Consider the following 19377-nt stretch of genomic DNA (forward strand, 5'->3'; position numbering starts at 1 on the left):
CCTGGGTCCATGTCACAAACTATTTGGAATAGTAACCTGTGGCAAGCGAAGCGGAGTGGAGCGAGACACCGAGCCCGAAGCGTGGTGAGCGAAGCGAGCCCGCGACGGTCCAATGATGCATAGAAAAAAAATTACTTCAAACAAACGGAGAACGGAGAAAACATTTAGGTGCTGTAAGGGCGGAAGTTCTATCCTGCCCTCTCATTATGTCACTTCCAGGTCCTCATCACGAAGGTAACATAGACACAACCATGCCATCACACCCTGTGGGTAACTGCAGATTCAACACTCTGACAGAGTGAGATTGCTGACACACAATTTTGGAGCTGCTAAGTAACAGTTTGTGTGCTCATTAGAATATTCATTAAAACGGTAACGCAAGAGATATCACAAAAATCTCCTGCTAACCTTTCACCCCCTGATCTGGTCACCTGTCCCCATACACTAGTATGGGGAGAAAAAAATGTATCAAATGCCATCTGAATGTTCCCTTCGGAGCTTAACTGCATGAACATCCAGATGGTGTTTATTCCCGCACACTGCTCCATATGGGAAGGAATACCCGGTTGCAAAGAGGGATCCGTCCGCCACTGCCCGGTGAAAAGATTTGCAGGAAAAACTGATTTGCGGATCTGCTGTCTTCACGCTGGAGTGGACCCTCCTCCTGAGAATTAAAAAAGTAATTATTGGGAGCAGGCAGCACACGATAATTAGCATATTGAATACTCAAACGTATTTTTCTTTTTTTCTAATAAAATACATACAGTAACAAGGGTTTCATTGGCATGCATGCAGATAGCAAAAACAAATCACGCTGAAAGCTTCCCTTTAAACCTTGTTAATATGCGGAGAGAGATTTCAGAAGTACAGTATTTATATAGTGATTTTATTGTCATTTTCCCAGTCCAGGGCTGTTATCTGCAGGCCATCAGCACAGTGGAACGGCTCGGGAGAAGGCTGCTGCACAACTGGTGGCATTATTATCCAGTCTCCACTCTGCAAAAAATAAATATTATATCTACAAGGGAAGTGCACTCAATTATTCAATAGCCAGATTCATATGTCAACTTGACTGAGGAAAAATAAAAGTAATGTTGAACATTAAGGAAACACATCAGGTTCAGAGGTCTGTAATGAATCTTGTCAGGGAGAGCTTTCTGCCACCCCTCTAAGCAGGAACAGCCTCTGCAGCCGAAACTAAGTAGAAAGCAGACGTCATCCCTGTGGGATCTTAGCCCATTTCACTGCTTACACACAAGTTCAGTCCGGTTCATGCTCATTACCATCCAAACCACATATTTAGTAACATAAAATTTTAACTAAACACTGTATAAATAATAGATGCAAAGCAAAGTCATTTTTTCAAAGCATGATCGCTATAGAAGGTAAAACCAGAATTCACACGTTTGTGCCTCTGCTAGCGTTGCTGTATTTCGGGGTGGATGTAGATGTAGGGCAGCACAGTTGACGTAATGGTTAGCATGAGTGCCTCTGAGGTCATGAGTTCAGTTCCTGGCCAAGCCACTGTCTGTGGGGAGTTTGTATGTTCTCTTATGTTAGCATGGGTTTCTTCTAGGTACTTCTGTTTTCTCCCACACTCCAAAAACATAGTGGTCAGTTGATTGACTTATGACACAAAAAATAACTCTGCTGTATCCATGTGATGGAAAATATAGACTGTAGGCCACACTGGGGCAGGGACTGGTGTTATTGGAATATGCTCTGTATATAGCTGGGTAATATGTGTGGGCTATATAAATAAATATTTGTCAATAAATAGAGGAATTTTTAAAAACTGTATATGGCCGACATGCATTAGGTCTACTGGTACAAAAAGTTGACATGTACAAAGATCAACAGATGAAAGGTGGACAGTGCTTAAGGTCAACAGGTACCAAGGTCGAATAGTTCAAAAAGTCGTCATGACAATGATTGACACACAAATGGTGGACACATTTTTTGGGTATTTTTTTACATATTTTTCCAACATTTGCTTGATTTACTATCCACGTGGACTACGATTAAGAAAAGTAACCTACGTATGGTAAGCAAAGCAGAGCGAGGGTCTACAAAGTGTGGTGAGCGAATCGAGCCAAAAAGGGTCTTTTTTTTCGACTGATGATGGTGAGATATTATCAAACATGCAAGATTTGACCAAAAAAACGTGTGTCGACTATTTGTGTTTCCAGAGCCGGATTATAGGCGGGGCAGATGGTACGGTCGACCAGGGCCCCCCACACTCTGGCAAACACTGCACCGGTCCCGCCTACACGCTTCATGGCCTCCGCCCAGTCCCAGCAGCACAGGAAGGATTTTATCTTGAGACGGTGACAGCTTTGTCTCTGTCTCTAGTCAGTCCAGCCCCCTCGTGGACATAATGCTGCGATTCACGGGTGTATGGGAAAGGGTGCGGAGCCTAACACTGTGAAGTGCTGCCCCCATCAGTGACCTGAAGCTGCTGAGCCTAACAGGTAACATTTATCATGCTCTACAGTATTTCTCCCTCCCTCTTTCTCTCTCTCTCTGCCCCCCCCCCTTTCTACTTGACACCCTCTTTCTCTCCCTCTATCATTGTCTCCTCTCAATCCCTGACACTTTCCCTCTCCCTCTTTCTCTTGTTCCCCCCACTCGCTCTCTCTATCTCTCTCTCTCTCCCTCCCTGACACTCTCTCTCCCTTGCTCCACTCTCTCTTTCTCACTTTCCCTCTCTGTCTCTCGCTCTCCCCCCCTTACACCCTTTCTCCCTTGCTCCCCCTCTCCCTCTGTCTCTCTCTCCCTCTCTCCTTGACAGTAGCGCCGAGGAGGGGGGCGGGTACATTTTACCTGGGCCCGTGCCTGTTGGAGGGGCCCAGGGGTCCTGCGACCCGCTGCCTCCCCATTCCCCATTGTAGATAGTGATGACACTTGGATGCGGGGAGAGAGAGGAGTGACTGCCTCTGCAGTAGCCTCTCTCTCCAGCCAAGCACACAAGCTGATTGTGTGCTGAGCTGGGGAGAGAGACAGCTGCAGAGGCAGTCACTCCTCTCTCTCTCTGCTTTATCTGCAGCGGGGGGTAAACAATTGCACCTGGCACCCATCAGCCCCCATGCCGGCTCCCCCATTTCTCTCTCCCCAACACCCTCTATGTCTCTCTCTCCCTCTTTCTTTCCCTCCTTGACACCCTTTCTCTCTACCTTTCTCCCTGACACCCTTTCTTTCTCTCTTGATGCTCTCTCTCAGTCACTTTCCAGCATTTCCCTCTCTGACTCTTTACATCTCTCTCTTGCTCCCTCTCTTTCTGACACCCTCTTTCTCTCTTGTTTCTTTCTCTCTGTCTCACTAACACCCTCTCTTTCTCTCTTGCTCTCTCTCTATCCCGTCTCCCTCTCCCCGACTCTCTGTGCCTTTCTCGCTCCCCCTCTCTCTATCTCTGTATTTCTCTCCCTCATTGACACCCTCTTTCCATCTCTCTCTCTCTCTCTCTCTCTCTCTCTCTCTCGTTCCTCTCTGTATCTCTCTCTCCCTGACACCTTCTCTCTTTCTGACCCCCCTCTCTCTTGTTCTCCCCCTTTCTTTCTCCCTCTCTCCCCCCCTCTCTCTTTCTCTCTCCCTGGCACCATCTTTGTATTTCACTCCTCTCACTTTCTCTCCTACTCTGCTAAGTGGCAAACTATTGACAGAGTCAATTTTATTGGTGGGCCCCCCACAAATTTGTTTTCCGGGGCCCCACTAGTCTTAATCGGGCCCTGTGTGTTTTGACCATTGTCATGTCGACCTTTTGAACCTGTTGAACTTTTGTACTCGTCAACCTTTTATCTGTTGAACTTTGCACCTGTCAACATTTTTTACCTGTTGAACTTTTGCATGTAGACCCTTTTGTGTCAACCTATTGACTGCCAACCTAAACACTGTAGATCTTCTATACCACGGCCAATCAAGGGAGCCTGCGCACTGTGCACTCCAGAACAATGACTGATCGGGCTGAGTCTGGCGCCATTTTTTCCTTTGATACTGCAAAGAAATGGCCATAAATATGGTGCATGGATAAATGGATGCAAGGACTCTGTAGGGGGAATTCAATTGTTTTACCGAGTGCCCAAATCAATGGGTGCTCATCTGAGCAATTCAATTGTTGCTCCTATCTGGCACCCATTACTTTACACAAGCCCAAAAGCACTGGGTTTAGCCGCATATAAGAGCTAAATCCATCTAAATTCCTGGTTAGGGCGCCCAAACCACTGAGTTTTCGCACTTCAGGAGGCTGCGAGAAGAAATGTGTTTCCTGCGGCTAATGGGAACCTGATCAGAGCAACAATTGAGTTGCTCTGGACTAGATAAAATCATTGGATTCATTTGTTGTATTCTTCCCTGGAAGCCAGAACTTCAGTCAGCGCTTACTCCACGGCTCCCATCTCCCTAGCCAGTGGTATACTTCAGGGATGCCTCCTCTCTCCTGCCCTGCTTGCATTGGCTATTGAACATCTGGCATGTCTTCTGGACTCTGTTCATTTCCTCTGTACTGGGTGGCTGAGGATATTATAGCTCTTTACGCAAATCTGGCCCTAGATACTGTGTCACTGGTGGTTATAACATTTGGCGGCTTTTCCGGATTACTTACAGTATTAACTGGGATAAATCCTTTTTTTCCCCAGGTTCTGGTTCTATCCCCTTGTGCATTTCCCAGGCTTATCCACTTCAATGAACCCGACTGTTTAGATTTCTGGGGCTCTGGATCACACCTCAACCTCAAGATTATGTTATGGAAAATATTTTCCCTATACAGTAACATCCAATTTTAAATCGAGGGTTCATATGTGGAAGAAGCTTCCCCTTACATTTATGGGAAGAATAAACCTTTTTAAAATAATTATTCAGCTTAAATACCTTTATCTTTTCCAGCATTCACCGATTAACATTCCCTAAAACCTTTTTCAGGCATTGAGAGTATAATTTACTCTTTCCTTAATTAGGTCCAAGGCCTCTGGTGGTTTAGGCCTCCCTAACCTATGTTTATATTACATGGTCTGTTAATTGATACACTTAGCTAGCTGAGCTTCCTCATATGGGGAGCCTACTTTGTTGGGCTTCTTAGCCGAGCAGACGGTGTACTCACTCCTCTACAATTTTTTTATCTCTGGATTCTCTGTATCAGAAGATATGACCACTCCTACTCCATCAGGCTTTTTTAATTTGGCATTTTGTTCACACCTTGTTCGATTGGCTAGACACAGATTGACCCTTATGGTTTAATTCATCGTACCCTGCGTTGTATATGCCTACTTCAGATAATGTTTGGATTTTGCATGGGGTTACTTCCCTGGGTCAAATCTATATGGATTGCGTCCTCAACTCCTTTGCTCAATTGCGGGAGGAATCTGGACTTCCCAATACAGCCTTTTATAAATCTATGGTTCAGTGCCTCGGTTATAGGGTTCGAATATCCTCTATCTATGCTAATCTTAATGCCATATTATGCTGGACCAATTAGACTCATTGAAAATTTAGTAGGAAATTGATCTTGGCCCTCAGCTGACCAGTGGGAGCAGATGTCCCTTAGGTACACCACTCTACGTGTTCACTACCAGCCGATTCATTATTATGTTTTGCAAAGGGCATACCGTATTCTTATCTCCCTCTTGAAATTTGGTCTACATGCTAATGCCAATTGTCCAAAATGTGACTTACCAGAGGTAGGGTTTTGGCATCTCCTCTGAGTAAGTCTCTCCCTTTTGGGCTATGTTGTGGGATGATATTAGGCTGACTGCCCCATCACTTTCCCCTTTAGAACCTAGATACTGCTTCTTTGGCCTCGATCTTGAGGAGACACATACTATAGTACATTATAGATACACTTTATGTCCCACTACCCTTGTGAAGGCCATGGTTTCTAGGACCTGGTATGTTTGTGAACCCCCTGTTATTTATTAATGATGAGCCTTGGAAAATTATGTCACAACAGTCAAAACTCTATGGTTAATTATCATAAAAATGGAAAAGATGGTGCCAGTCCAGATTGGATAACCATGCTAATTCCTCCATTTATCTGTGGTTTATTTTTTCATCCAACCCTCCACATGCTCCAGTTTCCTATGAATGCTTTAGCCCACACCCCGTAAGTCCTTTACTACACTTATGCATGTGCTGATGTACTATTTTGTTGTCCTTCATTTATATTCTTTTTATCCCTAGACTGTATGTTCTACTGTGATATTTGTCTCATTTCCGTGTGTATTCATCTTTGTTCACTTAATTAATGTAATTTTTTTTTGCAGTTTATTATGTTGTTTTATTGTAGTATTTCTTATGGTTTCTTTTTATTTGGAAAACCCAATAAAAATTACATGATTTAACAACTGAATTGCTCCGTTGAGCGCCCATTAGTTAAGGCACCCGGTTAAATAATTAAATTCCCCCTGTGCCAGTGTTTTTGCTATCTTCTGAGCAAGATTTGGCACCAATTTTTTAATCGTGAGGATTGAAACAAAAAGTTGCACACCAGCCCCCTGATTTGTTAAACTGCCCCTCTAAAGAGCTAACGTGGAAGGTCGGTATAAGAAATCTATACATCCTAAAATGAGAACATCTGTTTGTTTGTTTGTTTGTTTGTTTGTTTATTTGGCTGATTGCGATAAACTCTGAAACCACTGAACCTATTGTGATGCAGTTTTCACAATTGTGTAGGCAATTTTCTCAGGCAGGTTTTAGGCTAAGTATCACCATGATTGGTCATCAGCGGGCTGTGGGCGGGGCTCCGCAGGGAGGGGTCCTCTGCACTGCTCTGAGCAAGTCAGCAGCGACAGGCATACACACTATGACACAAAGGAACAATTGCTAAAATACGCACAATCATTACCTTTTCACGTATAGCACATCTTCCCAACACCCACCACCCCACCCTATGTATTACCAAAATCCAGAAACCCTAGATACAGTAACCGACTTCCGTTATCACTGACTTCCACCCAAGCGGAGCCATGCACTGCAGCTAGTAACTAATGTTTCCTTTGTAAGATTCCGTTGTCCTTTAGTGTCCTTATTCTTATACAGTATAATATGGACACCTGCCAACTGCTTGTTCTTTTTAAAGTTTAATAATAAATCTGAGGAAGACAAAACATTGTCCCTTTCTCCTCTTACAATTCGCTGATATTATGTCATTTAAGGACAAAAAAATGTTGGAGACGGAAATATGTTGTAGCAAACAGTAATTATTGAATTATTGCCATCGAGGGGCTCTTGCCTTTATGGATTCTTTCCTAGGGCTTAGAACCTTCATAAAAACAAATGATTGGAGACCAATTCATTTCAAGCATTTCTCAGATACTGTTCTTGCTCTAGACTTATTGAACTCTTGATTCCAGGTCTAGAGTCTGTGTTTTATTACGGTTTTACTCTTTATTGGCTTTTGACAAGAAGAAGTGCCAAAAAATAATATATTAAAAAGTCTTCTCGCTAATACATCGGTTAGAGGCAGAAAGTTAGAATAGAACAGGTAAACTTTTATGAATACAGTGTTTGTTACAGATGATAAAATTGGATTTGGATTTGCTAATTTATTTGCCTTTACCTAATACAAATCCCTGTTCCTAGAAACACCATGGGGATTATTTACTGTACTACTTTCATAAGGCTCTCGGCGTTTTAAGCATAAAACTTAAGGCCCATACACACTTGACGATAAAATGAACGACGTCGTTCATTTCAGCCCTCATCAACGACGTCGCTCATTATTCCCAGCTCATTATTTTAAAAAACTGTTCAGCATGGATGCTTCAACGATGAATGGTCTTTGGTCTTTCGTCTTTGGTCGTTGGTAGTGTGTATGCTCATGTCGTTTGCTCAGCTGTTCAAGGGAAGTCGTTAACGACGGTCGTTAACGATGTGTGCATCGTCAAGTGTGTATGGGCCTTTACAGTAATACCCCTTTCAGACATGCTCCAAATTCCCGGGATTTTGCACATGAACGCGCATCAACCCGGGAATTTGGTATGTCTGAAAGGCACCGACCCGGGAACGTGATCCGGGTCGCCAACCCTGCAATTGACCAGGGTTTTTCCCGGGACTGAAGTCCCGGGAAGACAACCCGGCTTAGGTCTGAAAGGTGCGACCCGGGAATTTGCTCCCAGGTCGCACCTGATTGGTGGGGCTGCCTGGAGGAGGCCGGAGTGAAGAGGGGGCGTGCGCCGGCTGCTGTAGTCCGTGCTGCTGTGAGTAGTTGAAGTGTGTGTGTATGTATATATGAATTTGGCATGTGTGTGTATATTACATGTATGTGTGTGTTTGAGTGTGACATGTGTATGCGTAAGACGTGTGTGTAAATGTACGAGTGTGATGTCTGTGTGTTTGTGTATATAAGACAGGGCAGACCAGGCTTATGTCTGAAAGGGGTCGACCCGGGAATTTCCCAGGTCTCAGGTTTAGTGTCCCAGCAAAACTCCAGGATTTTTTAGAGGTGAAAATCCCGGGTCTGAAGCAGGGAAATTCCCGGGTCCTATGTCTGAAAGGGGTATAAAAGGCCAATTATGGACCTTCTTCAGAGTTAGAAAAAAAAAAATAGCAAAAAAGGAGCACTTGTCTTCTGGAATAACCATACTGACATGTAGTGAACAAGTACAGTATTGGTAACCTTGTTTGTACATTGAATTTTAGAATAGAGATGAGTGGGTCCGGTTCTCTGAGAACCAGACCACCTGAACTTTCCGATCCGAGGGTATCCCACCAGACTCGGATTCCAAAATGAGTCTGATGGGAATGAGTTTGGATTCTATAAAGGTCACGGTGATTGGCCCCATTTTCACTCCGGCTGTGGAGAGTGCATCGAATGCATCAGTATCAGACAAGAGATGCTCTGTCTGTCGCCTGGTGGTGTATATGACAAGGGGTGATCTGTCCATACACATCCAGGGGCTCTGTCCCAGTGTTAAGAGTTAAAACTGTGTGTACATCCTGGGGCTGGTGTGTCCAACTCCTATCAGTTTCACTCCAGGGGTGCTCTTCTGTCATCTGGTGTATCTGACAAGGGGTGCTTTGTCAACCTATGGATGATCTGTCCATCCATCACCACCCCAGATGTAAAATATAAATAATAAAAGCTAAAAAGCCTAAAATTACATATAAACATTTTTTGTTTTGTTTGTGCTGTACCCCAGTGTACTAAACAATTTTAATTTTATTTTCATAAGTTCTGTGACACTGCCGGTCAGACCACAGTATATAATTATTATTTTTGTACTCATACACGTATTGTGCGATACTGTGGGTGAAGGTGGTACCACAGTAATATATTTTCAAACTCCTCTCATACACATATTGTGCAACACTGTTAGTGAAATTAAACCGCAGTGTTTGATTAATATTCCTGACTCATACACGTATTGTGCGACACTGTGTGTAAAGGTGGTACCACAGTAATATATTCTTGTACTCATCTCGTACATGTATTGTGCGACACTGTTGGTGAAATTAAATCGCAGTGTTTGATTACTATTTCTGACTTATACACATATTGTGACACTGTAGGTGGTACATTTTTTTGTACAAATTGTGGTGTGTGCAGTACCCCACTTCATTCGTGTTTGTGGATAGATGTGGAGGACGAACAATTGAGAAGAGAGCAGGAAGCACATACTAGTGCTGCAGGTTGTGCCACCAGTCATGACGATAAAAGTCTGTCAACTTCATCTACTAAGGCCGATGCTCAAGGGCATAGAAGGCTTAAGTCTGGGCATGTAAAATCATAGAAGCAATATCATTTTACAGTGGCAAAGAAAAAAACATCAAAAATAAAGTTAACTACAGAGAAAGATAAAATTGACAATATGCCATTTACCACACAAAGTGGCAAGGAAACACTCAGGCTTTTCATAAGTGGTGGATCTGCAACTGTCAGTGAGGCATCTTCTTCTGCTTCTCATGACGATACAAAAACTTTTCACTCAGAGTCTAGAAGAAGTGCAAAAAATAAATAAATAATGTAAAACCGCTAAAGAATTAGAACAAGCAGGGTTCAGAACCGTCACAAATTCCTGAGGAACATTTAGGTGTGTCCACATTAGCTTTGTATGAGTCTGACATTTCTCACACTGTCCTCATAGAGAAGCCTCTTTCACCTCCTTCTAGAGAAGCCTCTTTCACCTCCTTCCACCATTTTTGCACCATCTGCACATGTGGGTAGCAGTACTTGTAAAGAGGGTGATGAGGGCATAATAGAAATTGAGAATTCATGTGTGGAAGTGGAACAGGATGAGGGGGATATGTGTATATTACTACTACCTGACACAGAGGATGTTGATGATGTTGTGTGTGTTTAAGTCAGCCACCAGTGGCTGAAGTTATTGCCGGTGATAAAAAGAAAGCCATTGTGCTGCCTGGGTATAAGACCAAAAAAGCCACCTCTTGGGTGTGGAATTATTTTTCCACAAATCCTGACAATGATTGTGAAGGCATCTACTCCATTTGTGAGGCCAAAGTTAGTAGAGGTAGGGATGTTAGCCATCTAGGCACCTCCTCTATGTTACGTCATTTGCGTTGAATTCCTGAAATGTATTTTACAAGTTTATAATGTAATTAATACCCTCATCATCAACCTCATCATTAGTAATCACGGTAGCCCTTCCAAAAAGTTGTTCTGTGGGGGCCCAAACAAATCAAGCACTTCAGCCACAAAAGTGTCAGTCCCATGTCACTGAAGTGCTTGGTTAGTTACAGTGTGCATGTTCTTTTTATATCCAACATAAGGGTGGGAGGGAGGGCCCAAGGAAAATTCCATCTTGCACCACTTTTCATTTCTGCACTGCAGTGTGGCAATGTTTCATACAGTAGATGTGCTATAAACTGCCGTTTATGTTTATGCTGCTGTTCTTTCAGTTAGTAGCCAGCCAGCTCGCTGCAACCTTTGGCCTAAAATGGATGAAAACAATATTGTGAGCTGTGAGGTGGCCAAAATTGACTGGAAATGAGTTGAAATGAATGTTATTGAGGTTAATGATACTGTAGGAACAAACACAGGCCAAAATTATGTGATTTCAGCTGTTTTTATGATTTAAAAAAAAAAATACTGATCCAAAACCAGAACCCACAAGCGCAGTTGGGGCACAACCAATACAGTTACAAAACATGAACGAGATACAGATGCAAACCCAAAACCCAAGATTTGGGCCGGCGCACATCTTTAATTTAGAATGAACCACTTACAGTACCTGGAAAACTTGTACTGTATGTGAACGCAGTCATCTGGGTATTTTTCACTGATAGGTGCTGTCCGTGGGCTTGATTCTGATTTGGGAATAACGTAAGAATGAGCAAGTACAGTAACTTTGCACCTGGACAAACATGTTGCAATACAAGGGGTGCAAATATTTAAAAAATTTGCATGCAGGATAATTCTGGCTGCTTTGCATGTAGCTAACAAATACCAGATAGCTTCATGCTTACACTACATTTTAGATTTGAGTTTGGACATGCTCATACCAAATCTAACTCTGCACATGTTACATCTCCCCCACCTGCAGTGCAGCATAGTATTGCCCAGTTGCACAGTTATTTTCTCTATATTCCCAAATCAGAATCAGGCCGTGTCCATCCGACAGCTGTAACTGAAGAAATTTGTTCTGTACCTGTGCAGAATTGATTGCCACCTGCTCCCAGGGGTGGCAACAGCTCTGCCGGGCCTCGGTAATGGCGCTGGGCCCCCGATCCCCATAAAACACACTCTGCTGCATGTGAGGGAGAGGAAATTCCACTGCAGGTGGAAGGAGAGGGGGGGGGGGTTACAGGTGTAAGACATACAGTAAACCACAAAAAGTTTGGTTTTGGCTTTGGATCTGGATGATTTTGAAAAAAACCATAAAAATAGTAATTTTGTTCCTACGGTATTATTAATCTCAATAACATTCATTTCCACTCATTTCCAGTCTATTCTGAACACCTCACACCTCACAATATTGTTTTTAGGCCTAAAAGTTGAATCGAGGTAGCTATATGACTAAGCTAAATGACACAAGTGTGCAGCACAAACACCTGGCCCATCTAGGAGTGGCACTGCAGTGGCAGACAGGATGGCACTTTAAAAAAACTAGGCCCCAGACAGCACATCATGCAAAGAAGTAAAAGAGGTGCAATGAGGTAGCTGTATGACTAATCTAAGCGACACAAGTAGTGTGCAGCACAAACATCTGGCCCATCTAGGAGTAGCACTGCGGTGACAGACAGGATGGCACTCAAAAAAAACTAGGCCCCAAAACAGCACATCATGCAAAGAAGTAAAAGAGGTGCAATAAGGTAGCTGTATGACTAAGCTAAGCGACACAAGTAGTGTGCGGCACAAACATCTGGCCCATCTAGGAGTAGCACTGCGGTGACAGACAGGATGGCACTAAAAAAAAACTAGGCCCCAAAACAGCACATCATGCAAAGAAGTAAAAGAGGTGCAATGAGGTAGCTGTATGACTAAGCTAAGCGACACAAGTGTGCGGCACAAACACCTGGCTCATCTAGGAGTGGCACTGCAGTCCCACTGCAATAATGGCGGATACCAGACGTACGTTTAACACCAACATAGCTGTCAAGGCCTCAGTTATCCATTTTGCAACAGGATGACTGCTGTCATATTTCATCTTCCTTGCAAAGGACTGTTGGACAGTCATTTCCTTGGTTGAAGTAGTACAAGTGGTCTTCCGAATTACTCCCTGGGGTGACGATCGACTCCTAGCAGCAACAACAGCAGCGGCAGCAGCAGTAGGAGGAAGTGGTTCTTGATCTTTCCCTATTTTATCCTCAAAATTTTTGATATCCATTATTTTTCTGGAGTTATATAACAAAATGCAGCACAGGAGAGCGTACCTCTACACCACACAGGGCAAACCCTGTAAAAATTATTTGGATTAAATATTAATAACCCCTTTATTTGGAGTAAATAATATAAAGCACAGGACAGCACCACTGAACTTATATGGCAGCACCACTGGACTGGATTTATATGGCAGTATCACTGGACATATACGGCAGTATCAGTGGACTTATGCGGCAGTACCAATGGACTGGATTAATATGGCAGTACCACTGGACATATACTGGAGTATCACTGGACATATATGGCAGTATCACTGGAATTTTATGGCAGTACCACTGGACTTATACAGCAGTACCAGTGGATTTATACGGCAGTACCACTGGACATATACGGCAGTATCACTGGAATTATATGGCAGTACCACTGGACATATATGGCAGTATCACTGGACTGGATTTATACGGCAGTACCACTGGATTTATACAGCAGTACCACTGGAAATATACACCAGTATCATGGGAATTATATGGTAGTACCACTGGACATATACGGCAGTATCACTGGATTTATACGGCAGTACCACTAAACATATACGGCAGTATCACTGGATTTATACGGCAGTACCACTGGACATATACGGCAGTATTACTGGACTTATACCGCAGTACCACTGGACTGGATTTATATGGCAGTATCACTGGACATATACGGCAGTATCACTGGACTTATGCGGCAGTACCACTGCACTTATAAGGCAGTACCACTGGACATATACGGCAGTATTACTGGACTTATACCGCAGTACCACTGGACTGGATTTATATGGCAGTATCACTGGACATATACGGCAGTATCACTGGACTTATACGGCAGTACCACTGCACTTATAAGGCAGTACCACTGGACATATACGGCAGTATCACTGGACATATACGGCAGTATCACTGGACTTATACAGCAGTACAGGGATGCCACCAATGGACTGATGCAGGACAACACAGTACCACCGCAATGGACTGGACTTATACAGCAGCACTGGACATATGGCAGCAGAGGACACCACCACTGTGACTGTGACTATCACTGGACTGATGCAGCACAACACAGCACCACTGGCCTGGACTTATACAGCAGCACTGGACATATGGCAGCAGAGGACACCACCACTGTAAATGGACTGATGCAGCACAAGACACCACCACTGGACTGATGCAGCACAACACAGCACTGGAATGACACACACATAAGACAGAGCAGGTTGCCACACCACTTTCCCACACAGACAGACACTGAGGAGAGAGACACGTCCTCTCACTACACTCTCCAGGACTGGAGTGAAAATGGCGACGCGCGGCTCCTTATATAGAATCTAAAACCCACGAGAATCCGACAGCAGGATGATGACGCTTTTGCCTCGTTCTGGTTTCCAAGTCAGGCGAGAAAACTAGAGCCGGGCTCGGGACGTGATGTTTAGTAGGGTTCGGTTCTCAGAGATCCGATCCCGCTCACCTCTTTATTATCCACATATGCACAGTGATTAATGACACATGGAGGAGTACTAACACGCAAGAACTATGGAATCTGACAGATGGTGACTTGTTACACTGGCAATCTATCTCCATTAAGGGGCATGGGGGGGGGGGGGTGGTACTGCCACTGGGGATCTATAGCTGCTGGGAGATCTGTTGTACTGTGGGTCGGAGGTTATTTTACAATGGAAGACAACCCCTAAGCATAGCCATACTTGCTGTAAGTTTTTTTTAATAAAATGTTTAAATATATATTTATATCCTAAAATTAATAAAAAAAATAGACCATTTGTGAGTTGTTTTTTAAATGGTCTAGTTAAGTGGTTAAGTTAGGACATGCCCCTTGCAAACATTAAATCTCTCTGCACAGTTCAAATCCGCCCCACCGGCAGTGCAGCATGGTTCCACCAAGGAGCAAACCTTTTGGCCTCCCTTTTTTTTGCCCTTTTTTTTTTTTTGTTTCTACAGGTGCAGTACTTCTGAATCCAGCTTGCTTCTAATTCTGAATCCAGCCAGTAGTCTCCAAAATAATGGAGATAATTTGGCGTGACTGGACAGTGGCATGCAGAGGTCAAGAAGACAGACCTAATGGTGCCCATACACTTGTGAGATATCTGGTACAACCCTTCGATGCAATAAATCGCTGGATTGTTTGCACATCGAATGCAACTATTTACATATTAACTATTTTGCCTTTTTTTTTTGTGCATTCTGCAGATGTCCATCGAGAGCGGTGAATTTCTCTCAGGCTTCATCAGCCTCTACCGTGATGAAGAGTGCTTGTGGCTGACCTCATCACCAGAGTATTCCAACAAACAGAAGAGAGAGGCAGCCTATAACCGCATGGTGGACTGCTCCAAGCCCACGTACTTTGCGACCACGGTGACCTGGGTCAGGAAAAAAATTGCAAACTTACGCACAGTGTATGTGAAAGAAAACAAGAAAGTGGAGGAATCCAGCAATTCCCCAGCTCTGGTACTACTAGGACCTGACCTTCCTCCTGGAGAAAAGGATGGCGAAAGCATCCCTGGTTGTGATGGCCGAGTCCGAGGGGTAAAGTCTGGATGTGGAGTAGGCCGAAGTGGTAAGTTGTTTTAAACTTTTTTTTCTTATGTAATGGAAGACTCCTGCCATGTCACAGCTCCTTCCCCATTGAAATATTTGTTGTAATTTTCCCAGACTTCTTTTGCCCTTGCACTGCCACGTAAGGTCACTGCTGGTGCTCCCAGCTAGGAAATCACCAGTTCCTCCGCTGGCTGGTTGGGGTCTTCCAGTCCTGCTGGGAGCAAATGCATTTGCCTCCTGGCCTTCCGTCGTAGCATGTTGTGCAGTATACATCATGCAGTTAATACATTGTCAATTTTATGCAGCTGCAAGTTGATTGGACGGTGGAATATCCTGAATTGGTTGCTGAGAATGCCAAATGCATTCTCAACAACCTGACGGGCCCTTGAAAGGCGGTAATTAAATATGCGCCTATCATGGTTCAGCACTCTTTGCGGGTAGGGCTTCATTATGTGTTCGTGCAGAGCGAATGCATCATCTGCCACTAACACAAATCCCGGGCCATTCTTTGTTTCCTCAACAGGCAGCAGATTAATGGTGTTGGAGGAGAGCCTCTCATAGAACCGTGTATTCCTCAAGGAACCACCATTGGAACAATGACCATTTTTCCCAACATCCAGGAAAATAATTTCACAGTTTGCATTCACCACCGCCATGAGAACAATGCTAAAGTAGCCCTTGTAATTGTAGTAGTCCGAACCGCTGTTGGTGGGTTTGGTGATGCGCATATGTTTCCAGTCTATGGCACCACCACAGTTTGGGAAATTCCACTGCCTCTCGAACTTCTCTGTAAAAGCTTGCCATTCTTTGACACTTGTAGGGAACTGTAAAAGAAAAAAAAAAGAATAAATAATAAATATGTTTCCCCCCCCCCCCCCCCCCCCCCCCCCCTACAGACACAAGAAGACTTAAGCCATACCCCCGATATCCCAGATTCATCTTTGGAGGAAACGTCTCCGCAGCACCTTGGTGGCAGGAAGTATCCACGAAAAACCACATTTGCAGAAGACCCTTTACTAATGCAGGCCCATTTACTGCTGCTCCATAAACGAGACAAAATTGACGATTTTGCCTCATATCTGAGCAAAACCATGCAAAAGCTTTCCGATGAGCAGCAACACGAGTGCCAGCGCCTGGTGTCACAGGTTTTGTATAACGCACTCAAAGGACAACTGACACCAGAGTGCAACGTTACGGAACCAGAACCTGAGGCACGTGCTCCACATCATCCTTTTCCCTTCAGTCCACCACCCACCGACCCTTCCTCCAGTAGCCATCCTCCTCTGCATCCCAGCTACCCATACTGTTATACTCCACTGCAGGGACCACCCACCAATTTCCATCCTCCTCCTCAAACCCCTCCTTCTCAAACCAGCTACCCTTCCCATTATCGTCAACCCCTGCTCCCATCCACCCACCCTTCCTCCACTATCCAATCCCCTCCTCAACCCAGCCAGCCACACATCCACCATCCCCTCCGCAATTCTGTCCTCTTTGATGGCAGAGGGGGATCAGGAGGAGGTGGAGGAGACAAGTCTCTTTGAAATGTAGGGTGATCCTCATTTACTGCTGCCCTTATTATACATACCAGCAGATGTGGTGCATTCTGATACTACGGTGAGTGTCACCACTTTCAGGCGGACAATGCACACATGCTGCTAGGGACAGTTTGATGGTACCAGGGACCCATCTTCCTGCCCCTAGCTGCATGTGTGCATTGCGCCCCTGGCACCGGTGACACTCACCGTAGTATCAGAATGCACCACTCTGTTGGTATATATTAAATTCCTGCTGCCCTTGGTATACACTGCTTAAAAAAAAAGGGAACACTTAAACAACACATTCGAGATCTGAATGAATGAAATATTCTTATTAAATACTTTGTTCTTTACATAGTTCAATGTGCTCACAACAAAATCACACAAAAATTATCGATGGAAGTCAAATTTATTAACCCATGGAGGTCTGGATTTGGAGTCACACTCAAAATTAAAGTGGAAAAACACACTACAGGCTGATCCAACTTTGATGTGATGTCCTTAAAACAAGTCAAAATGAGGCTCAGTAGTGTGTGTGGCCTCCACGTGCCTGTATGACCTCCGTACAACGCCTGGGCATGCTCCTGATGAGGTGGCGGATGGTCTCCTGAGGGATCTCCTCCCAGACCTGGACTAACGCATCCGCCAACTCCTGGACAGTCTGTGGTGCAACGTGGCGTTGGTGGATGGAGCGAGACATGATGTCCCAGATGTGCTCAATTGGATTCAGGTCTGGGGAACGGGCGGGCCAGTCCATAGCATCAATGCCTTCGTCTTGCAGGAACTGCTGACACACTCCAGCCACAAGAGGTCTAGCATTGTCTTGCATTAGGAGGAACCCAGGGCCAACCGCACCAGCATATGAGGATCTCATCTCGGTACCTAATGGCAGTCAGGCTACCTCTGGCGAGCACATGGAGGGCTGTGTGGTCCCCCAAAGAAATGCCACCCCACACCATTACTGACCTACTGCCAAACCGGTCATGCTGGAGGATGTTGCAGGCAGCAGAACGTTCTCCTTGGCGTCTCCAGACTCTGTCACGTCTGTCACATGTGCTCAGTGAGAACCTGCTTTCATCTGTGAAGAGCAAAGGTCGCCAGTGGCGAATTTACCAATCTTGGTTGTTCTCTGGCAAATGCCAAATGTCCTGCACGGTGTTGGGCTGTAAGCACAACCCCCACCTGTGGATGTCGGGCCCTCATACCACCCTCATGGAGTCTGTTTCTGATCGTTTGAGTAGACACATGCACATTTGTGGCTTGATGGAGGTCATTTTGCAGGGCTCTGGCAGTGCTCCTCCTGTTCCTCCTTGCACAAAGGCGGAGGTAGCGGTCCTGCTGCTTGGTTGTTGCCCTCCTACGGCCTCCTCCACGTCTCCTGATGTACTGACCTGTCTCCTGGTAGCGCCTCCATGCTCTGGACACTACGCTGACAGACACAGCAAACCTTATTGCCACAGCTCGCATTGATGTGCCATCCTGGATGAGCTGCACTACCTGAGCCACTTGTGTGGGTTGTAGACTCCGTCTCATGCTACCACTAGAGTGAAAGCACCGCCAGCTTTCAAAAGTGACCAAAACATCAGCCAGAAAGCATAGGAGCTGAGAAGTGGTCTGTGGTCACCACCTGCAGAACAACCACTTTATTTGGGGGTGTCTTGCTAATTGCCTATAATTTCCACCTGTTGTCTATTCCATTTGCACAACATCATGTGAAATTGATTGTCAGTCAGTGTTGCTTCCTAAGTGGACAGTTTGATTTCACAGAAGTGTGATTGACTTGGAGTTACATTGTGTTGTTTAAGCTTTCCCTTTATTTTTTTGAGCAGTGTATATTGTGATAGATCTGGTGCACTATGATATATGGCGTTTTAGTGGCTCCGCTTTTAGGTGGACAATGCACACATGCAGCTTGGGTCAGGTTGATGGTGCTGGGGAGCCTGAAGCCGGGCCTACCTGCATGTGTGCATTGTGCCCCTGAAACCACTGCGACTCAAAAAACACAGTATATCATACTGCACCAGATTTATATGCAAAATAAAAATTTGAAGATACATTACTAAAGATATAGTGTTTGAGAAAGTTCAGCCATGTTGGCCAAATATTTATAAAAGTAGTTATGTTTTGACATATATACCATTTTTTTTTACGGTTCACAAATGTAATGCTGCCCTATACTACAGCGTTGAGTGGCACTGCTGCCAGAGGCACAGTGCACACTTGCAACTTGGTGCAGGTTGATGGAACCGGGGAACCATCTTCCTACCCCAAGCTGCATGTGTGCATTGTGCCCCTGTCTGCGGTGCCACTCAATGCTGTAGTATCAGAATGCATCTCTCTGCTCTTCACAACTGCTTCCCGGGTGCAGCGGTGCCTCTTCTGCCCGGTGATGGTGATGGCCCCGTCTTCTCTGGTCTGGTGCAGCGGCGGTCAACACTCCTCTTGCGATGAGCTCCTCCTCTTCTTTTTCCGTGCG

At 44.8% G+C, this 19377-nt stretch overlaps 1 long non-coding RNA gene across 2 annotated transcripts in view; it reads left to right on the forward strand.

The window, feature by feature from the left end:
* Window positions 1-228: 228 nt before the first annotated feature.
* The window catches only part of LOC135050493 (uncharacterized), a 35362-nt gene continuing 16213 nt past the window's right edge, over window positions 229-19377 (forward strand). The window contains exons 1-3 of one of the 2 annotated variants that reach the window (XR_010241626.1): window positions 229-679; window positions 15016-15382; window positions 16260-18966. This is a non-coding gene — a long non-coding RNA (uncharacterized LOC135050493). Of the gene's footprint in view, window positions 680-15015; window positions 15383-16259; window positions 18967-19377 lie in introns of those variants that run through there. The other variant, XR_010241625.1, reaches the window with a different exon arrangement.

This window comes from Pseudophryne corroboree, chromosome 2, assembly GCF_028390025.1.
Source record: "Pseudophryne corroboree isolate aPseCor3 chromosome 2, aPseCor3.hap2, whole genome shotgun sequence".
Taxonomy (NCBI): domain Eukaryota; kingdom Metazoa; phylum Chordata; class Amphibia; order Anura; family Myobatrachidae; genus Pseudophryne; species Pseudophryne corroboree.